The following is a 24,102-nucleotide window of genomic DNA, read 5'->3' as shown; positions in this document are numbered from 1 at the left end:
AATAGTCATGCTGCAGATCATTTTTAAGTTAATTTCTTTTGAAGTGGTCTCGGTCAGTTCAAGTTGACCTCTGTGGTCAAAGATGACCTTGAATATCTGTGCCTTCTGCAACGCAGATGCCGCTATTACACGTGTGCCATCATGGCCAGCTCACAAAACCTTGAAGTAGAATAATTTTTTAAAATTTATTTATTAGCCGGGCGGTGGTGGCGCACACCTTTAATCCCAGCACTCGGGAGGCAGAGGCAGGCGGATCTCTGTGAGTTCGAGGCCAGCCTGGTCTACAAAGAGAGTTCCAGGACAGGCTCCAAAGCTACACGGAAACCCTGTCTCGAAAAACCAAAAAAAAAAAAATCTATTATGTATATAGTGTTCTGAGCACCAGATCTCATCATAGATGGGTGTGAGCCATCATGTGGTTGTTGAGAATTGAACCCAGAATTGAACAGCAGTCAGTTCTCTTAACCTCTGAGCCATCTCTCCAGCCCCAGTTATTTTTATGTGTGTGTTTTTCCTGTGCACACGCATGTGCACTTTCTATGTGCCTATGGATGTTTGTGAGTCACCATGTGGGTGCTAGGAATTGAACCCAAATACTATCACTGCTAATTTTTTAGTTATAAAATTTAGACTGACTTCCTTGTGTTTGAGATCTGAGTGTCTTTATTCTATGTGAGTGGGTGTTTTGTCTACCTGTATGTCTTGGTGTCAGAAGAACCCAGAAGAAGGTGATGGATACCCTAGTTCTGGAGTTACAGTTGTGAGCTGACATGTGGATGTTGAGAATTTAATCTGGGTCCTCTAGAAGACCTCTAGAAGACCACTAAGCCATCTCTCCAGCTTCTAGCTGTTTTATACTTTTATATATTCTCCTAATGTTTTCTGGGGGGAGGGGTTGATGCTAGAGATTAAACCCTGGACCTTAGGCATAAGCATGCTGAGTACATGTTCTACTACACTTACGCTTCACTAGTTTCCAACTTCCAATTTCTTTTCTTGTTTTTTTTTTTTTTGTTTTTTTTTTTTTTGAGATGGAGTCTGTAGGTCTGGCTGGCCTGGAACTTGTTATATGGACCAGGCTGGTATTACACTCACTGATCCGCATGCTTCATTCTCCTGAGTACTGAAATTAAAAGGCCTACACCATGACACCTGATTTCCAATGCATTTCAATAAACTACTCTTGAAAGTATTAGTGGGCTTGCTGGATGCGTTCTATCTGCCCTCCAGATCTCTGCTCCTTCATTTGCTTTTCTGCCCAAGAAAGCTGTCTGAATTCCATGAGCCGGCTCCCAGCCCTTGGTTATGGAACTGTTCATGAAAACAATACCATCGGGACTCGGCGGTTAAGAACACTTGTAGCGCTGGAGAGATGGCTCAGCGGTTGGGAGCACTGGCTGTTCTTCCAGAGGACTTAGGTTCAATTCCCAGCCATGGTAACTCACACCTGTGTAATTCCAGTTCTAGATGATCTGGCATCTTCACGCAGACTTACATGCAGGCAAAACACCAATGCACATAAAAAATAAGTCTTAAAAAAAAAACCAGTTGTTGCTTTTCAGAAGGCCTAAGTTTGGTTCCCAACACCCACATGGTGGCTCATGACCATCAGTAAGTCCAGTTCAACTGGACTTGCTGCCCTCTTCCGATCCCTTCAACACCAGGGATGCATGTGGTGCACATACATACATACATGTAAGCAAAGCACTTGTATACATAAATCTAAAAAAAAAACAAACAAAAAAACAGTACCATCAATTTAGCATCTGTTATTATCAACTACATAAAGCCTGTAGTTCATGTTGCTGGCTTCTGGGACATTCATTTTGCCGAATAACATTGGCATCATCATTATTAAGTATTTAAGACATGGGTGGAGAGATGTCTCAGCACTTAAAAGCATTGACTACTCTTTTAGAGACCTAGGTTCAATTCCTAGAACCTATATGGTGGCCTATAATCACGTATTAACTCCAGTTCTAGGGGATCTGATATCCTTTTCTGATCTTGAGCACCAGATATTCAAGTGGCGCACAGATATACATGCAGGCAAAACACCCATACACATAAAATAAAACTAAAGTTGAACTTTACAATAAAGCATGATCTAATGTGATTGAAATAAATTATTACTTACTATGGCTTGAGGTCCCAAATAGCTGTTCAGTCCATGCCAAACACAATTCTAGTTTTTCAAATCTTTACCAAGATAATCTGTTTGTAAAAAGTGTTAGTGACTGACTGTTATCTCTGGAAGGCTTCCCCTCTAAACACCATCACCCTGAGATTTAAGTTCTAATGGGCAAATTTTGGAGAAAACCATAACATATTTTGAACTGTCCTCATGATCATGGCTATTATATAAGTTGATACAGCTTGACATTTAATTTTATTTGCATTTGGTGTGAGGGTGTCAGATTCCTAGAACTGGAGTTACAGACAGTTGTGAGTTGCTATGTATGTGGGTGCTGGAAATTGACCCCAGGTCTGCTGGAAGAGCAGCCAGTGTTCTTAACCTTTGATTCCATCTCTCCAGTCCACCAGCTGGACATTCTAAAATGATGCCCAGCTTGTAGTTTGTTTTTGTTTCTGCAGTCCTCAGGATTGCACCTAGGACATTGCACATTCTGGCCAAGCTAGGGCTATAGATGTGTTTCATCAGACCCAACTGCCACTGCCTTTGAGCATTCCAGATTTCCTCCAAGTTGTTTTCACAGAGTATTGTGAAACAGGAAAGAACAGGAGGACAGCTGGGGACAATCTTCATGTTGCTTGCACAGTAGAAAATTAGAAGGCCCTAACTTTTGAGCAGGTGACGTGTTTACAAAGCACACGAGAATAAGCAACGCTTTCAGGACTTATGGCTGGGTTTTGTTTTTGTTTGTTTTCTTTTGTTGAGACAGTCTTCTCTTTGTGTAGCCCTGGCTGTTTGTAGATCTGGCTGGCCTTGAACTCAGAGCTCCCTCTGCCTTCTGGGTGCTGGGATTAAAGACTTGTTCCACCACGTCTAGTTAAGAGACAGGATCTTAAGTCACCTAAACTGACTTTGGCAGCTAGCTGAGAATGACTTTGAACACCTAACTCTCCTTCCCCAAGTGCTGGGGTTATGGGTGTTTGCCACTAGCCACGGCTGGCTTTGAGCTTTCAATTCTGCTACCTTTGCCTCCTAAAGAAAGCATTTATCTTGAAGATCAGCAGTTATCACAAAAGAAATATGTGACTGTATCTAATAATAAATCATCAATGTATCTAAAGCAAATACTGAAAGAATTGGAACACAGATAAATGTTCCTGCAATAATAGCTAGAGATCCTGGTACTCTGTTTAGGTGCAGCTCAGTGGTGGACTGTTTGCCCAGTGTGTACTGAATTTGGTCTCCAGCACCACCAACCAACCAATCAACCAACCCACCAACCAACAAACCCACCAACCAACCAACCAACCAACCAACCAACCAACCAACCAACCAACCAACAAAACCCACCATCTATCATGGATAGAACAATCAGATAGGGCACAGACTATCTGTACTAACTATAACAGACACAACAAAGAGACTGGTTTTTTCTTTAAATGCATTCTCTGTCCAATATACAAGATTCAAATCACATATTAAACCTCAATAAATGTAAAAAAAACATATATACAAAATACACTCTCTGATCTGGTAAAGTTAGACGTTTTAACACAGGGGAAAGTAGAATGAACACTCACAAAAATCATAGCACAATATCAACTAGGTGGATGCAGCAGACAGTTCCACGAGTTCAAAGCCAAGGTAATTTGATGACTGGGAAGTATTTATTCCTAAATGGTTGCAATGGAATAACCTAGCGTTGGCTCAGAGGAGTTTTGTTTTAATACCGGTACCGGAATGTACCTTTATATCTGCTTATTCAAGTTCCATTATGAAGATGTTGGTGAAGATTTGAATCTGCTAATCTCAACGAGCTAATTTTCAAAATCTGTTTGCTCAAAAGCCATTCCTTTGGGGCTGGAACTGAGCTTTGCCAGCTGTTGTTTTTTTTTTCCACAGTAATTGAGCACATCTTGAATGTGTGTAAAACCTACAGCTCCAAGAGTCCTTAAGCATCCCAAGGTCAGGACCAAGTCTAGAGCACAGTGCCAACAATTCTTGATTGTATGTTATCTTTGTCCATTTGGCTTGATTTAGAATTACCTAGAAATTGAGGCATACCCCTGTGTGTCTGCGGAGGTGTTTCAGGGGAGGATTAACTGCCCTGGATTAACTGGAGAGGATTAACTGAATTCTTGGTCTGAATGTGGGTGGCTCCATTCCATGGATCAAAGGATTATTTTTTTTTTCCTGAGAAAGTTTCTCCATGTAGCTCTGACTGTCCTGGAACTTGATCTGTAGACCAGGCTGGCTCAAATTCAGATCTCTGCCTGCCTCTATCTTCCATGTTCTGACATTAAGGATGTGCACCACCACCATCCAGCTGGGCATACAGTATAAAAGAGGAAAAGGAGAAAACAAATAGTGTGTTGGCACCCCCCCCCCCCGCTTTGCTTTTTGGCTGAATAAGGAATTAGATATGAGCCACCATATCCTGACTTTTTTTCCTTTTTTTTGTTGTTTGTTTTTAAACAGTGTAACAGCCCTGGCTGTCCTGGATCTCACTTTGTAGACCAGGCTGATCTCGAACTCCGAGATTCTCCTGTCTCTGCCTCCTGAGTGCTAGAATTAAAGACATGTACCACCATGCCCAGCTTATTTTTCTTTTTATACGCCCTTCTCCCCTCTCTGTGTGTGATCTTTGTGTTTGAGTATATGATGTGTGAGCATACATTTGTGCTTGTGAATGCAGGTAAGTGCATGGTATGGTGTATATGTTGTGGGTCCAAGACTCCAAATCAACCTGACCAGACACGAAAGTTCTGCCAAGAAAGATTTATTACCAGGCAGCATTACAGAAACTGATCGATCAGGGATCACAGTACAGACTTGAACTGACTGCATCCCAGAACATCCATTTAAACAAGTATTTAAGCACAAAACCCACAAACACCTGTGCCAAGTTACAATTACAATTTTTCCACCAATCAATATTCAAAGATTAGGGGTCTTCCCTATGTGTTCCTTCATTTTCAACCCACACAAAATGTAAGCTTTTCAGTCCAACCAATCAGATTCATTTGTGCTTTTTGTTGTTAGGAACAGCCATAATGCTTTTTAGAGAACTAAAAGATGCATAACAGACTATTTCTATTATTTAAGGAGGTTAACAATCAGAAAGTCTCTAGCTGCCCTCATGGCCTGGGGACTTGAACTTTGTTTCACCCTACAGGTAAAATGGAGTCTGAAGTCAAAATGGCAGTACTCAGGACAAGGTACTTTGTCAACATGTAGAGCGCAGAGGACAACCTTGGAGTCTTTGCCTTGCGTCTTGTTTGAGACAGGGTCTCTTGTTTGCCACTGTGTGTTTCACATTAGCTAGTCCAGGTGCTTCTGGGGATCCTGTATCTCCATCTCACGCTAAGAGAGTTGGGATTACTGCACACAGCTTTACATGAGTTCTGGGGATTCCTACCGAGTTTGTCACGCGTTCTAGCACCTTATCCACCTAGCTGTGTCCCCAGCTCTATTTTTTGATATTTATAAGACAAGTTCAGTCAGACAGTGGTGGGGCATTCTTTCAATTCCAGCACTTGGGAGGCAGAAGCAGGTGGGTCTTTGTGAGTTTGAGGCCAGCCTGTTCTACAGAGCTAGTTCCAGGACATCCAAGGCTACGTCTAGAAACCCTGACTCAAAAAACAAAATAAACAAAAGAGAGAAGGACTTAAGTAGCCCAGGCTGGTCTTGAACTTACTGAATAGCCAAGGACGACCTTGATCCTCTTGACTCACTTCCCAACTGCTAGGATTACAGGTGTGACTCACTTGTCTATCTTCACAAACGTGCTTTCAAACAAGTAGACATCTATGTTATTCTTTGTTTGTTTGTTTGTTTGTTTTTCGAGACAGGGTTTCTCTGTGGCTTTGGAGCCTGTCCTGGAACAAGCTCTTGTAGACCAGGCTGGTCTCGAACTCACAGAGATCCGCCTACCTCTGCCTCCCAAGTGCTGGGATTAAAGGCGTGCGCCACCACCGCCCGGCCATCTATGTTATTCTTTACGATGGTTGGGCAAGTGTGCCTTCCCCTATTAGCTAGATCCCCAGGCACCTTGTGTTTCAGTATGCTTTGCTGTTCTTCTGCAAGCTCAGTGAACTTACTGGCAAGTAATATTGTAAAAGAATGTGTAGGCTGGCAAAGTGGCTCAGTGGGAGAAGGTGCTCGCTGCCAATTCTGGTCGCCTGAATCCATCCGATGAGCCATGTGTGTAGGAGAAAATCAGCTCCCGTAAGCTGTCCCCCATTCTGCACACTCGTGCCATGGCATGCACTTGGCCCTCCCAGTAAATAAATAATGTAACAGTAAAGTCTAATATTTGTACAGCACTTTACAGAGAATGCTGGCACATGGCGATTATATAATGGAAGTAATAGTAATAGCTGTTTCGTAGGGTTACGTAGAAAAATAAAATATCAGTGAATAGCACATAGGAAACAGTCCATAATGTGAATGGTTATCACTGCAATGGCTACAATTATGTACGTAATTTAGATGAGGATAGGTTAATACTCAAGGGTGTTAATTTGGTAACCTCAGGTCATTTGACTTAAAATTCCATATTTTTCTATAAGACAGGGTTTCATGTAGGCTGGCCAACCGCCTTACATAACAGAATGGCCTTCATCATTCAAGTACTAGGATTACAGGCTCAAATTCCATACTATTTTGTTTTGTTTTGAGACAGGGTTTTGCTTTGCAGCTGTGACTGACTTTTCATTCAGTATGCTGTTCACGCTGGCCTTGAACTCTGAACAATCCTCTCAGACAAATACCATACTTTTGGCACTACACAACATTGATTCTCACTCTGGTGAGACTCGTCCTGATTATATTGCTTTGAAGGGTCTAGATCTTTCTGTTAAAAATGTTTTATTTTTCAGTTCTTCAAAGCCTACAATGTTGAAGTTGGTGTGGTTATCCAGCAGGAATAAACAGGGGCCTTAATCTCAAATTACCAGTTCAGGTACTCTCTCGCTCCCCAAAGCCTAGAGTTTCGGGCGGCTGCACTTTGCCACGTGGCTATGTGGTTGCCCGGGAGACGCTGGGAGGGCGGAACGGCAGAAGGACTGCATTTCCCAGAAGCCCACGCGTCCGGCGTGCCACGGGACCGCCTGCTGCTGGCGCGCGCCCGGCCGTTCAGTCCCTATCCGCGTCCTCAGCCGCTTCTCTCTTCTCACCGTAGCCCCCGCGACTCCGCACCGACATCTCTGCGATCGGGGCGCAGCGGGAGCCGAAGCCGGAGCCGCTGAGCGGCGGAACCATGGAGCCCTGAGCCGCCGATCACACCCGGGCCGCTGTGCGCCCGCGCTCCCGCTTCCCTGCTGCCCGCTCGCCCGCCCTCCGCGGCTGGAAGGGGAGACTGCGCCGCCGACACAGGTGGGCTTCCCTGACAGGGCACCGCCCCGCGGGGACTGAGCCTGAGGTGACCGACCGCGCGCCGGAGGGCTGTGGCCCCCGAAGGTCGGGTCGCTCCGGGGCTGCCCTGAGCTCGGCGACCCCTCGGTGCCCGGGTGTGCAGAACCAAGTGAACTGGACCCCCGACCGGCCCGCGGGGACCTAGGGGTTGCCGGAACGACAGGAGCTTCCGGACACTCGCCGAGGTTGGCTGGACAAATGGGCGTGTGATGGGCAGGGCGAGCAGTAGCGTGTTGCGCGTCTGACAGACACATTTTTATTGGCAATATCATTCTGTACTGTAAAATGCATGCTTTGGAAGTACCACTGAAGTACAGCTCACTAGCTTTTAGTCTCTTCACATCGCCTTACAGCAATCCCACAGCATTATTTACCTCCTCGAAAGAGCTCTGTACCCATTAGCAGTCGTTCCTTCTCCCCTTCACACCCTGCAACCATCAGTCTATTTTCTGCCTTGGTGGATTTGCTTGAGTCATTGGGTGTTCGTTGAAGGGTGAAAAGGGTCCAAAGTGGGGTTTGAGGCAAGTGGAGCGATAAAAGGGGTGAAAGAAAGTACTGAACAGCCGCGAGGGCATGATTGTAAGTAATGGGGCTAGCAAAGACTGGCTGGGGACAGAGGAAGCGGGATCCTTGAAGGTCTAGAGAGGAGATGCTGGGCAGGGAAGTGAGAAAATGGGAGTGGAGGTAGTTTTACCAGAACCAGATGTTTGTGCCTGAGTTGAGGGCTCAGTCGAGGAAGACTATCTGTCAGATGGGTGAATGGTAGCCCCGGAGGATGAAGTTTGTGGGTTTCTAGAACGACTGTCCTGCTCTGGAGTTTTCATTTTAGATAATCTTGGCAGCTCAGAGAAACTGGGCAAGAATGAATATCCTCATCTGGAAGATGAAGAACAGGCATTTTAGAGGTTGGGGTACTTGGTTAAGCTTATAAAGTTAGTATGTAGGGCAGAAGGAGTTCAGACCAAAGTATAATTGATGAAACAAGTTGCAAGGTTATTAAGACACAGAGAATTGATAGAGAACAATGTTAATAGGTAGGTGATTGAGCTATTGAGAAGTCTGTGTTAGCCTGACAGTGGTTTATCCTAGCACTGGAGGCAGAGACGGGCGGATCTCTGAGTTCGAGGCCAACCTGGACTGCAGAGTGAGTTCCAGGACAGCCAGGGCTACACAGAGAAACCCTGTCTTGGAAAAACCAAAAAGAAATGTGTTATAACACTCCTTTTTGTTTGTTTTGGTCAAGGTCTTGTTGCTTTGTGGAAAGGTTGAGAAAAAAGTGGAGTAGTGGATCTCAACCTTCCTAATGCTGTGACCTTTTAATACAGTTCTTAATGTCGTGGTGACCCCCAACCATAAAATTATTTTCACTGCTACTTCATAACTGCAATTTTGCTACTGTTATGAATCGTAATGTCACTTATCTGTGTTTTCCAATGTTCTTAGGTGACCCCTGTGAAAGGGTTGTTTGATCCTCCCCAAGGGGTTACAACCCACAGGGTGAGAACCATTCAAGTTGTATAAGTGGTAGCATCCTTGCCTGGCATGCACAAGGCCCTCGGTTTGATCCTCAGCATCATGAGGAAGAAAAAAAGAACAAATATTGAACTAAGATAATGTATTCACATACCATTACCCACTCTAACAATGCCAGTTTAGTTCCGTCTGTCTTTCCATGCAAGCCTGTTCTCCCTCGTAGTTATCTTTTTTATATATATAATTTATTTTTATTTTGTTCACGTTAGTGTTTTTCCTGCATGTATGTCTGTGCAAGGGTGTTGGATCCTGGAGTTACAGACCATTGTGAGCTGTCATGTGGGTGCTGGGAATTGAACCTGGGTCCTCTGGAAGGGCAGTCAGTACTCTTAACCACTAAACCATTTCTCCAGCACCCCTATTGTTATCTTAAAGTAATTGTAAATATAGCATTTCAGTAGTACCTGCAGGAGATTGGTCTCCGTCCCATACTGCCGGCATGCTTATAATATTAACTTCACACTGTCATTAATATTTATAAGGACCTTGTTTTTTTTTTTTTTAAAATGTTTTTTTAAATATTTATTTATTTATTATGTATACAATATTCTGTCTGTATGCCTGAAGGCCAGAAGAGGGTGCCAGACCTCTTTACAGATGGTTTTGAGCCACCATGTGGTTGCTGGGAATTGAACTCAGGACCTCTGGAAGAGCAGGCAATGCTCTTAACCACTGAGCCATCTCTCCAGCCCAAGGACCTTGTTTTTAAAAGTTGGCATCTTTTTAGGTTTTATCTACTTTTGTAGAAGAATAGCTTATTGAGTGCCCTGCCGGGGCTCTAGGCTGGGCCAGAGCTGGAGCCCTGCTGCCCTTGGTTTCCGTCTGATAGGAGAGGCCTGAGCAGTAGAAACGCACCCATGTTTCACTTGATGAAATATGTAGTGTCGTCCCACGTTGAAGCATGGACTTTGGGATGACCTGAATCTGTGTTCCAGGCCTTGGTCATTCAAAATGGCTTCAGAATAAACTCCTTTCCCTGAAACAACAAGAAACCATAGTGTCTCCTGCTTCTCCAGTCGCTCCTGCTGTCCCTTAGTTCTGCTTTGAACTATCAGTATGGCTCATTCTTTGTGAAACAATAAATGAAATATTGTGACATTGACTCACTCTGTTTTTGTTTCTTTTCTAAGACAGGGTTTCTCTGTAGCCCTGGCCGTCCTAGAACTATGTAGACCAGGCTGAGAGACCCACCTGCCTCTCTCTCCTGAGAGCTGGGGCTAAAGGCAACTCCTTCACATAAGGATCCATGTGATTGGATCAGTTTCATATGGATAATCCAGGTTAATTTCATATCGTGTTGCCTTTTTAGAGATTATTATTGCTGTTATTATTGATTTTGCATGAGTGGAGAGCTGAGGTTGGGTTGTGTATGTGTGCTAGGTACTGCACCAACAGCGTCTTCCTAGCCCCCACTTTCTTTGTCCTTAATTCAGTCACCTCTCTGAAGTCTCTCCACTTCCCTTGAACTAAAAGATCTTATGCCTCAGCCTCTGAAGTGCTGGATTACAGGCTTGAGCCACCATGCCTGCTTTTGTGGCTGTCCCTTTTGGAGGTAACATTATCTTGAGTTACGCAGATGACTCCAAATGTGGACGCCTTTGGAGGCTTTATTCTGTCAGTCTCGGCACACTTTAGAATATTTTGCTGAGACTTAAGTCCGGATGCAGATGATGGGCTGGCTAGAGCAGAGAGGCCATGCCTGGGACTTGTCAGTGACTGTAAACAAGTGCTGAGAAACACCTGTGGTCGCAGTGTCACTTTGGCAAATGAGAGCTCCAAAAGTGAGTAAGCATAAAGCCATCTAACATCATGTGACATTTCTCCTTCCTTGTTCCCTCTCCTCCCTTCCCTTCTCTCCCCTCTCCTTCCGCAATAGGGTCTGACTATACATAGCCCAGGCTATTCGTTTTGGCCTCTTTATTATGTTTTTAAAATGTTAGATACTTGTAATCAGAATTCTCTCTCTCTCTCTCTCTCTCTCTCTCTCTCTCTCTCTCTCTCTCTCTCTCTCTCTCTCTCTCTGTGGTGGTGTTGGTTTTCATGCACAGGGTGAGAAGACAAGGGTTCTCCCGGACACCCCTAATTCAGCAGGAAAAGAAGGTTCTTGCAGAGTGAGAGAAAATTTGATCTACTTTTTGAGATTTGGACTTGAAGTTCTTTCTCAAGGACTGTGACTCAGCTGTATTTGGGTGAGTGCTGTGGGCCAGAAAGCAGAGTGACAAGGTGGCATTTGCTCCTCTCCTTCCTGTTCCACATTGCTGACAGCTGTGGAAGCCTCCTGGCCTTGGGTGTGAGGCTCCTGGCTCTCTAATGGTGGTGTGCCTTAGTGTATCTTTTCACGGGGAGGCAGTGGAGATTCTGCATATCTGCTCTCATCTTCAAGCTTCATTTCGCTAGCAATATTTTTTGGGGAGGAGGGGTTTGGAGACAGGGTTTCTCTGGGTAGCCCTGGCTGTCCTGGAACTCACTTTGTAGACCAGGTTGGCCTCAGATGAAGGGATCTGCCTGCTGAGTGCTGGCTCATATTAAAGGTGTGTGCCACCACCACCCTGCATAGTCTTTTATTTTTAAAGTAGAGCTTAATTTCTGAACTTAATGTGCTGGTAAATAGTTTGTAGGTCGTCTTTATATTATTTATTTCTAGACTGAACTAATTTAGAGAATTGGGAATGATTTTATTAAGTCTTCTTTACCAGAACACTTAGTCTTTTCCTTCCTTTTAGATTTTTGAAGTTTTTGTAATAATAATACTAATCATAATAATAATTTTTTGAGACAAAGTCTTACTGTATAGCTCTGGCTGACCTGGATGTAGACCAGCCTGGCCTTGAGCTCATAGAGATTTTTATGCCTATGCCTCCCAAATGCTGGAACCAAAGTTGTGTGCCACCAAGCCTTGCCAGTTTTATTGAATTCTTTCAAAATTGTACTTCAGAAGTGGTTATCAAATCTTTCCTTTGTCATAGGATAGTATATGTTTTTTTAAATATTTATTTATTTATTATGCATACAATATTCTGTCTGTGTGCAGGCCTGAAGAGGGCACCAGACCTCGTTATAGATGGTTATCAGCCACCATGTGGTTGCTGGGAATTGAACTCAGGACCTTTGGAAGAGCAAGCAATGCTCTTAACCACTGAGCCATCTCTCCAGCCCAGTATATTTCTTTAAAATAATTTTTTTGAGATTTTATTTATTTACTGTATATGGAGTTCAGTTTGCATGTATGCTTGTATACCATGATCATGCAGTGCTGGGGAGGCCAGAAGAGGGCGGCATCAGATTCCCCTGGACCTGGTCATAGAGGGGTGTGAGCTGCGATGTGGGTATGGGGAACAGAACCCTGTTCTTCTGGAAGAGCAGCCAGTGTTCTTAACCACTGAGCCATCTCTGCAGCACCCCAATAGTACATTTCTTTTGGGGTGAGTTTATCATTAAATTTTATTTTATTTATTTATTTTTTTTGGTTTTTCGAGGCAGGGTTTCTCTGTAGCTTTGGAGCCTGTCCTGGAACTAGCTCTTGTAGACTAGGCTGGTCTCGAACTCACAGAGATCCACCTGCCTCTGCCTCCCGAGTGCTGGGATTAAAGGCGTGCGCCACCACCGCCCGGCTTAAATTTTATTTTATTTTTGAGATAGGTTTTTACTGTGTAGCAGAACCTTATTCTGATTTTGCTACAGCTGCCTCAGCCTCCCCAGTGTGGGGATTGCAGTCATGAAAACTCATCTATGGACATAACACCCTAAACACATCCAATCTTGGCTGATGTCAGAAGCTAAGCAGGGTGGGGTCTGGTTAGTACTTGAATGAGAGACATTTCTGACAACTCTTCCTTCAAAATATCTCAGGCGATCAGTCCTCCACCCTTTTTCTTATCCTTTCAAAGCCTCCTGTATCTGTTAAGATTAGGGTTTCGACCTGGAGCATGGTAGCTTTAGCATGTGACTAATGTGTCTCTCACAGGACGGAGTCCAGAGGTATGGCAGTCCATTGTCTTGGGGCCGAGTGGTTTCTTCGTCATTCCTGGGACATAGACCTTGATGTTTGGGTTCAGGAGGAGGACTGCTGGAGTTGGAGCTAAAATATCAAAGCAGCAGGGGAAGGAGTGCCAAGAACTGTCTGTCTACTTAGGAGATGCTAATGTATCTTCTAGTTAGACAGGAATATGCCTGGTTAGAAAGGCTCTTTTTTTTTTTTTATTATTGGTAGTAAAGAATTGTTAGTATTGGGGGCTGGAACAGTGACTGTATGTCGATAGGTGTTTTCTGTGCAGTGCCTGGGCCTTCGAATGCTTTGGCTGAGTTCCTAGGACATAATATCAAGACCCTGCAGAGTTTGTACATCTTGCATTTCTTCAGGGATGGTAAGTTTGTTCCACCGTACCCACCATGGTCTGTCAGTTGGTCACATCTTTACAGATGCTAGTGCAGGCTGCCTTCTCTCTTTCCTTTCTTTTATCTAGCTTTTGATTGGTGTGTTCCTGTGGCGGTCAGGACACCTTGCAAGAGTCACTTCTGTCCTCCTGCCGGTGGGTTCCAGGGACCACACGCAAGCCATCAGCCTTGGTAGCAAGCACCAGCTACTCTGGTTAATATTTTCCGGCATTTTTTTGAAAATAATCACAACTATCACTATTCCACATAGACTATTTTTTTCTTTTTTTTTTTTTGAGTAACTGTTTTCACTTTAAATATTAAATTTAAGTCAAATACTAGATTTTTCTCTGGACACAGTTCTTGGCTTCTGAAATGCAATACAGTTTAATTGACTCAGCATTTATACATGTCTTTCTTTACTTGGCTATCAGATGAACCATTTTGAGATCTAATTTGGTTGTGGCCTCATTTTCCCTTGTTATTTTTGGGAGGACATTGTGAGTGATGAGGTGCTTTGTTTGAAATGGTCTGGTTTGCTCATCCCTGCTCTCCCTCCTGAGCACTGTGTGGCAGTACAGGTTAGGGAATTCTGGTGAATGCTTAGTCTTGCAAAGCTTGCTGTGTTGTGCTCTTCTGGTAGATAGCTACAGTGCTAGTAGCAGTTAAATGCCTGACTTTAAGTAAGATAAGAGATGTGTTGGAGGGACAGCTCAGCCTTTAAAAGCACTTCTAGTTTTTTTGTTTTGTTTTTTCATTTGAGACAGGGTGACACTATGCAGCCCTGGCTGTCCTGGAACTCTCTCTGTAGACCAGGCTGGCCTCAAACTCACAGAGATCTTCCTGCCTCTGCCTCCTGAGTGCTGGGTTTGAGGGCATGCGCCATCACTTCTATCTCTTCTCGAGGACCCAAGTTCAGATCCCAGTCCCATATCGGGCAGCTCACAACTGCCTATAATTCCATTTCAAGGCACTCTGACACATGTGACATACACTCACGTACACAGTGCACATAAATAAAATTTAAGAACTGTTAAAGGGGCTAGAGAGATGGCTCATTGGTTAAAAGCCTGTACTGGTTTTGCAGAGGACTTCAGTTCCCAGCACTCATACCCGGAAGCTCACAAATTGCCCATAATTTTAGACGTCCTTATACTGTGGCCTCCAGTTCTTATACTCTGGCCTTCTCCATGGCACCTGCACTCATGTGCATGTATACATAGTTGAAAATAATAAAGATACAATGTCAAAAGAACTTTAGAAGATGTTTGACTTTGTTTCCTTTTTTGTGTTTGTGAGACACTTTCATTCTATAGGCAGACTAGTCAGAGACTCTGTGTGCCCAGCCTGACCTCACGCTTGAAACAGTCCTCCTGCCTCAGTCTCCCATGTGCTGGGCTTATGGACATGAGCCACTGCGCCTGGACCTGAAGTGCAACTGAGGCATGTGCATCTTGGAAGCTTGTGCTGTGTGGAGTAGCAGTAGAAACAGACTGGGACGTTGCGTGTGCGTGGCAGGAAAAGCTTTGTAAGTGGAGGACAACGGCAGTGTTGTAATAAGACTTTCTCATGGCCACTGACATTTTCATTTCGTGCCATAAAAGTATTCATTGATTTTTTGGTAGCCACTTAAAAGTTGTTATTTAGGCAGCTGGCTAGATTTGACCCGAGTACCACAATTTGCTCTCCATGAGCCAGGCAGTGAGAGCCAGTCCCGCCTCGCTGGATAGTGAAGAGTAAACGAGTCTGTGTGTTTGCAGTGCAGCATAGGGCTTAAGGGACATAGCAGGTAATGAATTAGGTTTCCTGTTGTTACTGGGACTGCCAAGCTTTATTATCTCTTGGAGCATGTTAACTTAAATTTTCTCTCAGATCAATCTGCTTTCTGTGAGTCCTTTCTCTGGTTTGTTTTGGCATCTCTATTTCATGTTAGAGGCTTTTTTCCCCTTCTTTTTCAAGACAGGGTCTCTTTCTGTAACTGCTGTAACTGTCCTGGAACTTGAGAACTTGCTCTATGACCAAGTTGGCCTTGAACTCAAAGAGATCCACCTGCCTCTGCCTCTGCATTTGGAGTGCCAGAATTAAAGGCGTTCGACTCCACACCCAGCCTGTTAGAGGAGTGATAGGCATTGCTGTAAGGGTGGGTGAGCAATTGTTAAGCATCCTGGGGGAGAGAATCCTTGATCCTTGGGTCCTGGGTTGCCATTTGGATTCTCTGGAGTTGAATCTTCCAATCCTCTGCCTCAGAGGCTGGGAAACCTATTGTGTAACTGTTTAACGAGCAGGCTTTATCCCCCTGCATTCATCTTCTACCTCATTGCCCTCCCACCTTGGCCTTAGAGTCACAGGTCCTTGCAGTCAGCCGCTGGTCCCATGGACAAGGTCCCACAGGCAGCCGTTGACCTGGTTTGATTTCATGGTTCCTTGTCTACATTCTGTAATCTTCCCAGGGTTCCATGGGGTGAACTGACTCTCTTCGTGTTGGTGTCCCTTTTGGCAGACACTCAGGTTAGGGTTTCCTTAGCAGCACTGGTTAGGATACACATCTTTTATTTTATTTATTGATTTACTTATTTTTGGTTTTTTGAGACAGGATTTCTCTGTATAGCCCTGACTAACCTGGAACTCACTCTTATGTACCAGGCTGACCTTGAACTCAGAGACCTTGAACTGCCTCTGCCTCCTGAGTGCTGGGATTAAAGTGTTGCTCTGGCTTCTTTTTTTTTTGGATTTTCGAGACAGGGTTTCTCTGTGGCTTTGGAGCCTGTCGTGGAACTAGCTCTGTAGACCAGGCTGGTCTCGAACTCACAGAGATCCGCCTGCCTCTGCCTCCCGAGTGCTGGGATTAAAGGCGTGCGCCACCACCGCCCGGCCTGCTCTGGCTTCTTAAGACTTCCACCTTGATTCCCTTGTGCGCCTCCATTGCCTGTCTTATTTTCATTTGCTGGGTGAATGGTAACATAGCACTTGGAGCAGTCTTTCAGAGACTTTCCCATCATTCCATGAGCCCTTGGTATCTGTTACACTTAACGTGTTCTTTGGTTAGTGACCATTGTCTGTTTCTCTAGTCACCTGGTCCAGCTATGACATTTCTCTTTAGTGTAGATGGTGTCACATCTTCATGGCACGTGTTCTTCCCCCATATGCACACCAGAAAATATATTTATGTTAAAAATTTTTATTATTTTATGTACGTCTGGGTGTGCGTGTAGGTGCCGGTGGAGGCTAAAATATGGCATTGGGTCCCCTGGAACAGAAGTTACAGGTGGTTGCGAACTGCTTGTTGTGGTTGCTGGGAACTTAAACCTGCGTTCTCTGCAAAAGCAGGGATGCTTTTAACCATTGAGCCATCTCTTTGCCTCAAATGAAAGAAAGGAAGGAAGGAAGAAAGAAAGAGGGAGAAAGAAAGGGAAATAATATGGTTAATTGAAAGTGCCATTGTACATACTCGACCTCAAATTCTTTCGTATTTCCATAGCTTCTTGGATAGAAATAACTCCATCATAGTCATTTACCCTAATCTATTGACTTACTGTCTTTTGCATCAGTATTTTGTTTTTTATTATTTTATGTGCATTGGCATTTTGCCTGTGTGTATCTCTATGTGAGGGTGTCAGATCTTGGAGTTACAGACAGTTGTGAACTGCCATGCTGGTAATTGAACCCTGATCCTCTGGCAGAACAGTCAGTGTTCTTAATCAATGAGCCATCTCTCCAGCCCTCTTTTAAAATTTATTTATTTTATTTTTCAGTTTAATAAATCTTTATTGAGCTCCCACAGGGTCATGAATTAAGGATCTATAATTTACACAGGTAGAAAAGGGTTACGTTAGCCCCCCCCCCATTTAAAGTGCAGACTGCATGCGTCCTCTCTTCATGTTTCAAGCGAATTATTTAATGGGAGCCAGGCTCAGTTTGATGTTACCATATGTAACAAGGACAGCACAAATTTTTTTTTTAATATTTATTTATTATGTATACAATATTCTGTGTGTATGCCTGTAGGCCAGAAGAGGGCACCAGACCTCTTTACAGATGGTTGTGAGCCACCATGTGGTTGCTGGGAATTGAACTCAGGACCTTTGGAAGAGCAGGCAATGCTCTTAACCTCTGAGCCATCTCTCCAGCCCCCCAGCACAAATATTTTCCCTTTTCCAAAAAAGGGGGCTTTGTTCATTAGTGGCAGGGACCTGGTTTTGTTACTTTTTCTTCTTAGTTGTCACCTTCCTGCCTAGTTGTCCGTCTGTAACAGTCCTTGCAGGAGTGAATGCTTGGCTGTGTAAGTGAAATATGAGCCAGGAATGGTGATAGCATTGGTAGAAGCACTGCCTTTTAAAGTGGCTCCTTATTTGGTGGTACAGTGATGGATTCAATGTAAATATTTTATTTGAGAGCCAGACAACAAATCAAAATGTCCAAATGTCCATTAAGTAAAGATTTATGATTGAATTTTGACTGAGAAGTCAAGACTAAGTATATAGCCTTCAGTTATTCACTTACAGGCACTGGCACAAGCCTGAAGCACATTGGGTTCTCCTATTAGGAGAGCAGACAGAGAACATGAGGTTTCCTTATTTTTAAAATTTAAATGATAGCATGTTTATTGTTGGGGGAAGTTAAACAGTACAGAAGGACAGAATAAATTTTCTTTCTCCAATTCTACAGATTGTCTTTTCTTTCTTTTTTAACTTTTTTTTTTCTTTTTTGAGACAGGGTCTCACTATGTAGCTGTGGATGACCTGCAACTCAGAAATCTGAGTTGCCTCTGCCTCCAAGTTCTGATATTAAAAGTGATCACCATGCCTGACTCCAGCTCTGTTCTTTAAAGATATTTTTTTTTCTTGGCTTTTCGAAAGGGTTCTCTGTAGCTTTGGAGCCTGTATTGGAACTAGCCCTTGTAGACCAGGCTGGCCTCAAACTCACAGAGATTTGCCTGCCTCTGCCTCCTGAGTGCTGGGATTAAAGACATGTGCCACCACCGTTCGGCTTCTTTAAAGATAATTTAAGATGCAGTTTATATCTTTATTGTATGTTTGTGTGTGGGGGCACACATATGCCACTATGCAGTCTTGATGTTAGAGGACAGCAAGGGGAGAGTTGGTTCTCTCTTTGCATATGTGAGTCCTGGGGACCAAGCTTGTGTGCTTGGACTTGGTACAGTTGCCTTTGCTAGGTCCCATGTTGCTGACTCCTAGTCCCATTCTTTAAAAGTAACCACTTTTGGACCATTGTTTCTTATAGGCAAGCTCTAAGTCTAGTAGAAGAACTAGCATGTTTGTGTGTATTGATAAGATCCTTCTCCTGTTTGACTTTACTCTTTCTTTGTTGGTTTTGCTTGAGTTAATTAGGATATGTCTTAGTCACTGTTCTCTTGGTGTCAAGGGATATCATGACCAAGGCAGCTCTTATAAAAGAAAGCGTTTATTGTGGGTTTGCTTAGTTTCAGAGGTTAGTTCATTATTACCATGGTGGGGAGCATGGTAGTGATCAGCAGACATGGTGCTGGAGAAGTAGCTGAGAGTTCTACATCCATAGCCCTAGGTATAGGGAGAAAGAGACAGAGACAGACGAATACTGGGCTTGGCAAGAGTTTTGAAACCTCAGAGTCTACCCTCAGTGACCCTCATCCTCTAATACGGCCACACCTCCTAATCCTTCTAATCCTTTCAAATATGCTTCTCTTTGATAACTAAACATTCAAATATATGAACCTATATGTTTGACTATAACAATTATAGTACTGTTTAAAAGTAAGTCCAGAGTTCAAGGTCTCTTCAGAGACTCAAGGAACTATAATTCCCTGTAAAATCAAAATAAAAAACCAGATCACATACTTCCAACATACAGTGGTACATAATATGCATTACCATTCCTAAAGGGGTGAAAGCATGTGAGGAAATACTGGACCATTGCAAGACCAAAAACCAGCATGGCAAACTCCCAAGCTGCATCTTCATGTCTGATGCCAAAATGTTCTTCAGATCTCCAATTCCTTTCAGCTTTATTGACTGAACACTTCTCTCTTTGACTGGTCATATCCCCTGTTAGCAGCTCTAGTAGGTATCTCATGGTCTGGCATCTCTAACATCTTAGGGTCTAAAACAATCTGAGTTTTACCCTTACAGCTTCACTCGGTGGTCCCTCTAGGCATCTATCCAGGGACACCCCTAACACATGCCTGGTCTCTGACTTTCCTTAGCCTTGGAGGGAGTCTGCAACCTCCTTTTTATCTTGACTCTAAAGCAGTGGTTCACAATCTGTGCTGCAGATAGGTTTCATTATAGATCAGAGAAAGAGTGGTTACTAATAACCACAGGACAGAGTCACTACTGGGCTACCTTGAAAACTCTACCAAAGCCATTAATCAAAAACTCTGCAGTTTAGCCTCAGGCAGGTTTTTAGGACAAGGGCAAAAGGTAGCCACTTTCTGCCTCACCCCGCACCTTCCCCACCCCCCACCCCTACCGCAGCACACTATTCGCTAGAATCCAGTTCATGAGCTTCGGGCAAGAGGCTGGAGGTTGAGAAAACACAGAGACAGACAGACACACGGGCCTCCAATCACTGGTACAAAAGCCCTTCTTTAATAGCACCATGGAGGCTTAAATACCCTGCAGTCAGTGGCCAACAGGTGAAAATCCCATCCTCTGATCCTCTAGGCAAGGCAAGGCCAGGACTCCAATTGGTCCCAACAACATTCTTTGCTCAAGTATCACAAAAATGGTCTCTAGAGTACTTACTAATACTCTTTCCCCCTGAAACTCCTTGAGCTGGGCCCCCACAGTTCAAATTGCTTCCGGCACTGTCTTCCGTGCTTCTAGGATGGCTGCTAAGCCCTGCTTAAAGCTTCGAGCTGCTTTTCTGGTCCAAAGCCCCCAAATCTTTTATATTCCTCCAACAAACAGCATGGCCAGGCCTGTCACAGCAGTACCCCAGTCCCTGGTACCAACTTCTACGTCACTCTTCTGCTGCGGTAAAGAGACATCATGACCAAGACAACCCTTATAAAAGAAAGCATTTAACTGTGGACTTGCCTACACTTTCAGAGTCTAGTCCATTATCATCACAGTGTGTTGGCTTGTAGGCAGACATGGTGCTAGAGAAGTAGCCGAGTTCTACATCCTCATCGGTAGGCAGAGAAAGGAACTCAGACAGACTGGGCCTGGCGTGAGCTTTTGAAATCTCAAAGCCCATTTCCAGTGACACATATCCTCCAACAAAGCCACACCTCGAATTCTTTCAAACAGCACCACCCCCGGTGGCTAAGCAGTCAAATATAGAGCCTATGGGGCCATTCTTACTCCAACCACCACAGAATTTCTTCACATTTTTACACACTTAAGATCCATCTTCTTTTCAAAGTGTTTTATTGTGTGCTGATCCTACAGTGTAATTTATCCCCAAGTGAAGACAGGGATTTGTGTAAACTATTTAGGTTATTGTTCTAACAACAGCACAATGGGCATTGCATCCATAAAACTTATCAGCGTGCTTTAGTTCATCTGCGAGGTAGGTGTTTTTAGAATATGGATAGAAAGCCCTTCCATTATGAAGCAAGGCAAATGCTAACTATATGAAAACCTTAGATGTCAGAGAATGTAATATCCCTTTGTCCTTTGCTCTGCCTCACTCACTAGGTTCTTATTTTGCATGCACACGAATCCCAGCATTGGTATTCCTCCTCTCAGATTTGTGCTTCCTCTGTAGTGAGCAGGGCTGGGGAGAAGCCCTGTTTCCTCGCTTCCTTTTGGGTGTCGTGTTGGAGTGGGCAAGTGGAATAGGAAGGCAAGAAGAAGCACCGAGTATAGTGCCCTTTATTAGATTTTCCAGAACCCAGATTGGCATGAGTAGGTGTTAGGGGCTTAATTCTCCCCATTTGGAGGTACAGGAATGCTTGTGTTTCGGGCCAAGTGAGCTAGATAGGCTGCCTTGTGTTGCTGTCACAGTGATTGGTGCTCAAATCCCATGACTCCAGGTTACAGAAGGTCCTTGTATGGCAGTGTGATCCGTGCCTTTGAGCCTAGACACCTGCTGAGGGTGAGGGAGAGACTTTCTCCAGCCACTCCCATCTCCTGCCCCTTGCTTCAGGAGTTTTGGATGATGATCCTGCTGTCCATACACTGGGCACTCAGCGTGCACTCACCTGCATCCAGTGACTTGAGTCTCTGCCAGTGATGGTGATGCTCTGTCAACTTCTCAGAGTCCTCACGCTGTTAGCAGTTTGTAAGCCTTTACTACTCTGATGGGCTAAAAACGGTGCTTTAAAACATTTAATTTTTTAGATTTCTCCTTTAAATTTTTACTTACGATGTGTCTGTCTCCGAAAATATATGCTGTGTGTGTGTCTGCAGCAGCCTGAAAAAGAGCATTGCATTCCTCAGAGCTAGAGTTAGCAAGTGGTTGTGAGCTTTCAAACAGGAGTGCTGGGAACTGAACTCAGGTCCTGTGGAAGAGCTCTTAACTACTGAGTCATCTCTCCAGCCCCTTTGTTGTTTTAAACAATGTATTTTTCTCTTAATTTAGGCTGGAGGTCTTTTTCTGTGTTTATTAACTTGGACCATGGCTATTTCAGCAAGCATCTTTTGAGTACTTCAGTACGCTGGAGGTTAATTAGGGATAAGGAAAAAAGTCTTAACTCTTGGCTCTCAGGAATAATCCACCTAGAGAGACGCATTTTATATAATGTGGAATATGTCATTTCAGGCTTCTTTTTACATAATGGGAACTTGCGGGGAGGGACGAGGAGGTGATGGGAAAGCAGTGCGGGAGGAGAGGGAATCAGTTTCGTGTGTGTTGCGATGGTGGTCTTTTCTCCATGCACGAAAGTCGCTCCCTTGAAAGGCTGAAAGCGGCAAGCATCAGGAACAGCGTGCTTCTCGTTCAGGCATAGTTTATGTGTTAACACATAGGCAGAACACTCATATACATTTACAAAAAGAAAACAAAATCTTAAGGATTTTAGGGATATTGATAGAAGTGGCCCCCTGATCAGAGTTTAGGGCTAGAAGACGATTTGAGAATATTAGTAGTATGGAAATCATTAGTGAAACCGGAAGATGGAATCAGTTACTGTTAAACTTTTAGAAAGAAGGGCTGGAACCTTCTAAAGTCTTCTGATGCATAGAGGGGAAGGCTCTGGGTCTCTGCTGGTGATTGGATGGAGGGGCTTTTCAAGCTCCATCTTCATCTGTTTCTCATCAGTAAAGGCTTGGGGGGGGTTCCAGTTAAAATGGAAGCACGTGATCACGTTTATGTGTGCATCCGTGAGTGTGTTTGTGTGCATGTGTTAGGAATTCTTGGCATGAGTCATGGCAGGAGAGATGCCAGTGGAACTCAGTTGTTAGTTTTGCATTCATGGGAGTGGGAAGCAGATGGAAGTCTGTGCAGAGGCAGGGTACTGCCTTCCCTTCTGTGGCCTGTTCCTCTGTCACTCCAGTCAAGGTGGGATGACAAGGACAGCCAGGGACACTTTGCTGCTGCTTCTTGGGCAGGGGCAGCTGTCCAAGGGTGCGTTAGCCAAGCTTTTGTTAGTTGCCCCTGGACTGGGGTCACAGTTTCCAGACTTCCCTGGTGACCATTAGTGCTCAGGGACTACATTTCCCTTTTTAACCCACCTCCAGTTTTCTATTCTTATGGAGATTCTTTTAAGCCTCTTGTCCCCTCTGACACAGCATGGCTGTGTCATCACCAAAAAAGGAACTATTGTAGAATTTCTAGGGAAAGGGAAGGGAGGAGGACCCCCCCCCCCCTTTGTGGTCATCTTATTTTTCTGTGTTCTGACCCCTCCCTCCTAGTTAGTGTGCAAACTTTATTTATATTGAACCAAATGGGTCTGAGCAGTTATTTTATACTTACCTTTGTGATGTAACCTAACTGTTTTGAAAATAATGTTTAACCGGGTGGTGGTGGTACATGCCTTTAATCCCAGCACTCAGGAGGCAGAGGTTGGCAAATCTCTGTGAGTTCGATGCCAACCTAGTCTACAGAGCTAGTGCCAGGACAGTCTACAAAACTTCTCTGAGAAACCCTGTCTTGAAAAACAAAACAAAACAAAGCAAAACAAAAAAAAGTGAAGGGCTGGAGAGATGGCTCAGAGGTTAAGAGTACTGACTGCTCTTCCAGAGGTCCTGAGTTCAATTCCCGGCAACCACATGGTGGCTCACAGCCATCTATGGTGAGATCTGGTGCCCTCTTCTGGCATGCAAGCATACATGAAATGAATGTTGTATACATAATAAATAAATAAATAAATCTTTAAAAAAAATGAAAAGAAAAAGAAAAAAAGAACCAAAAGAAAAAAGAAAATGTCGGTATAAAATAGACTGTGTGTGTGTGTGTGTGTGGTCTCATTCATAGTAGGAGGCATACAAATTAAAAACATACTGAAAAACTTTTTTTAACCTATTAGTAAGAATTAAGTAATTTAAGCAGTTGTGACTGGAGTAGGAAACTAAAGCACTACTGATGTGAATGTTAGTTGGTACAACTGTGAGATACAAATGGTTCAAATATCAAAGTCTGTAAACTCCCTAAATGTCCATCAGCAAAAGTGTTCTTCAGTTACCACTGCTTTATTGGACCGTTTGAAAAGGGATGAAGTTCTTCATGTATAGACAGAAAATGACTTTCAATGCTACCCATAGTTT

General features: G+C 43.9%; 1 protein-coding gene across 8 annotated transcripts in view; it reads left to right on the top strand.

The window, feature by feature from the left end:
- The first annotated feature begins 7,230 nt into the window (after positions 1 to 7,230).
- The window catches only part of Dym (dymeclin), a 274,253-nt gene continuing 257,381 nt past the window's right edge, over positions 7,231 to 24,102 (top strand). The window contains exons 1-2 of one of the 8 annotated variants that reach the window (XM_075968265.1): positions 7,231 to 7,510; positions 11,131 to 11,271. The gene's annotated coding sequence lies outside the window, so the exon portion shown is untranslated. Of the gene's footprint in view, positions 7,735 to 11,130; positions 11,272 to 24,102 lie in introns of all 8 variants that reach the window. The other 7 variants (XM_075968262.1, XM_075968263.1, XM_075968266.1 and 4 more) reach the window with 7 other exon arrangements.

This window comes from Microtus pennsylvanicus, chromosome 4 (assembly GCF_037038515.1).
Source record: "Microtus pennsylvanicus isolate mMicPen1 chromosome 4, mMicPen1.hap1, whole genome shotgun sequence".
NCBI lineage: Eukaryota > Metazoa > Chordata > Mammalia > Rodentia > Cricetidae > Microtus > Microtus pennsylvanicus.
This window is presented reverse-complemented; position numbering and strand designations above follow the sequence as displayed.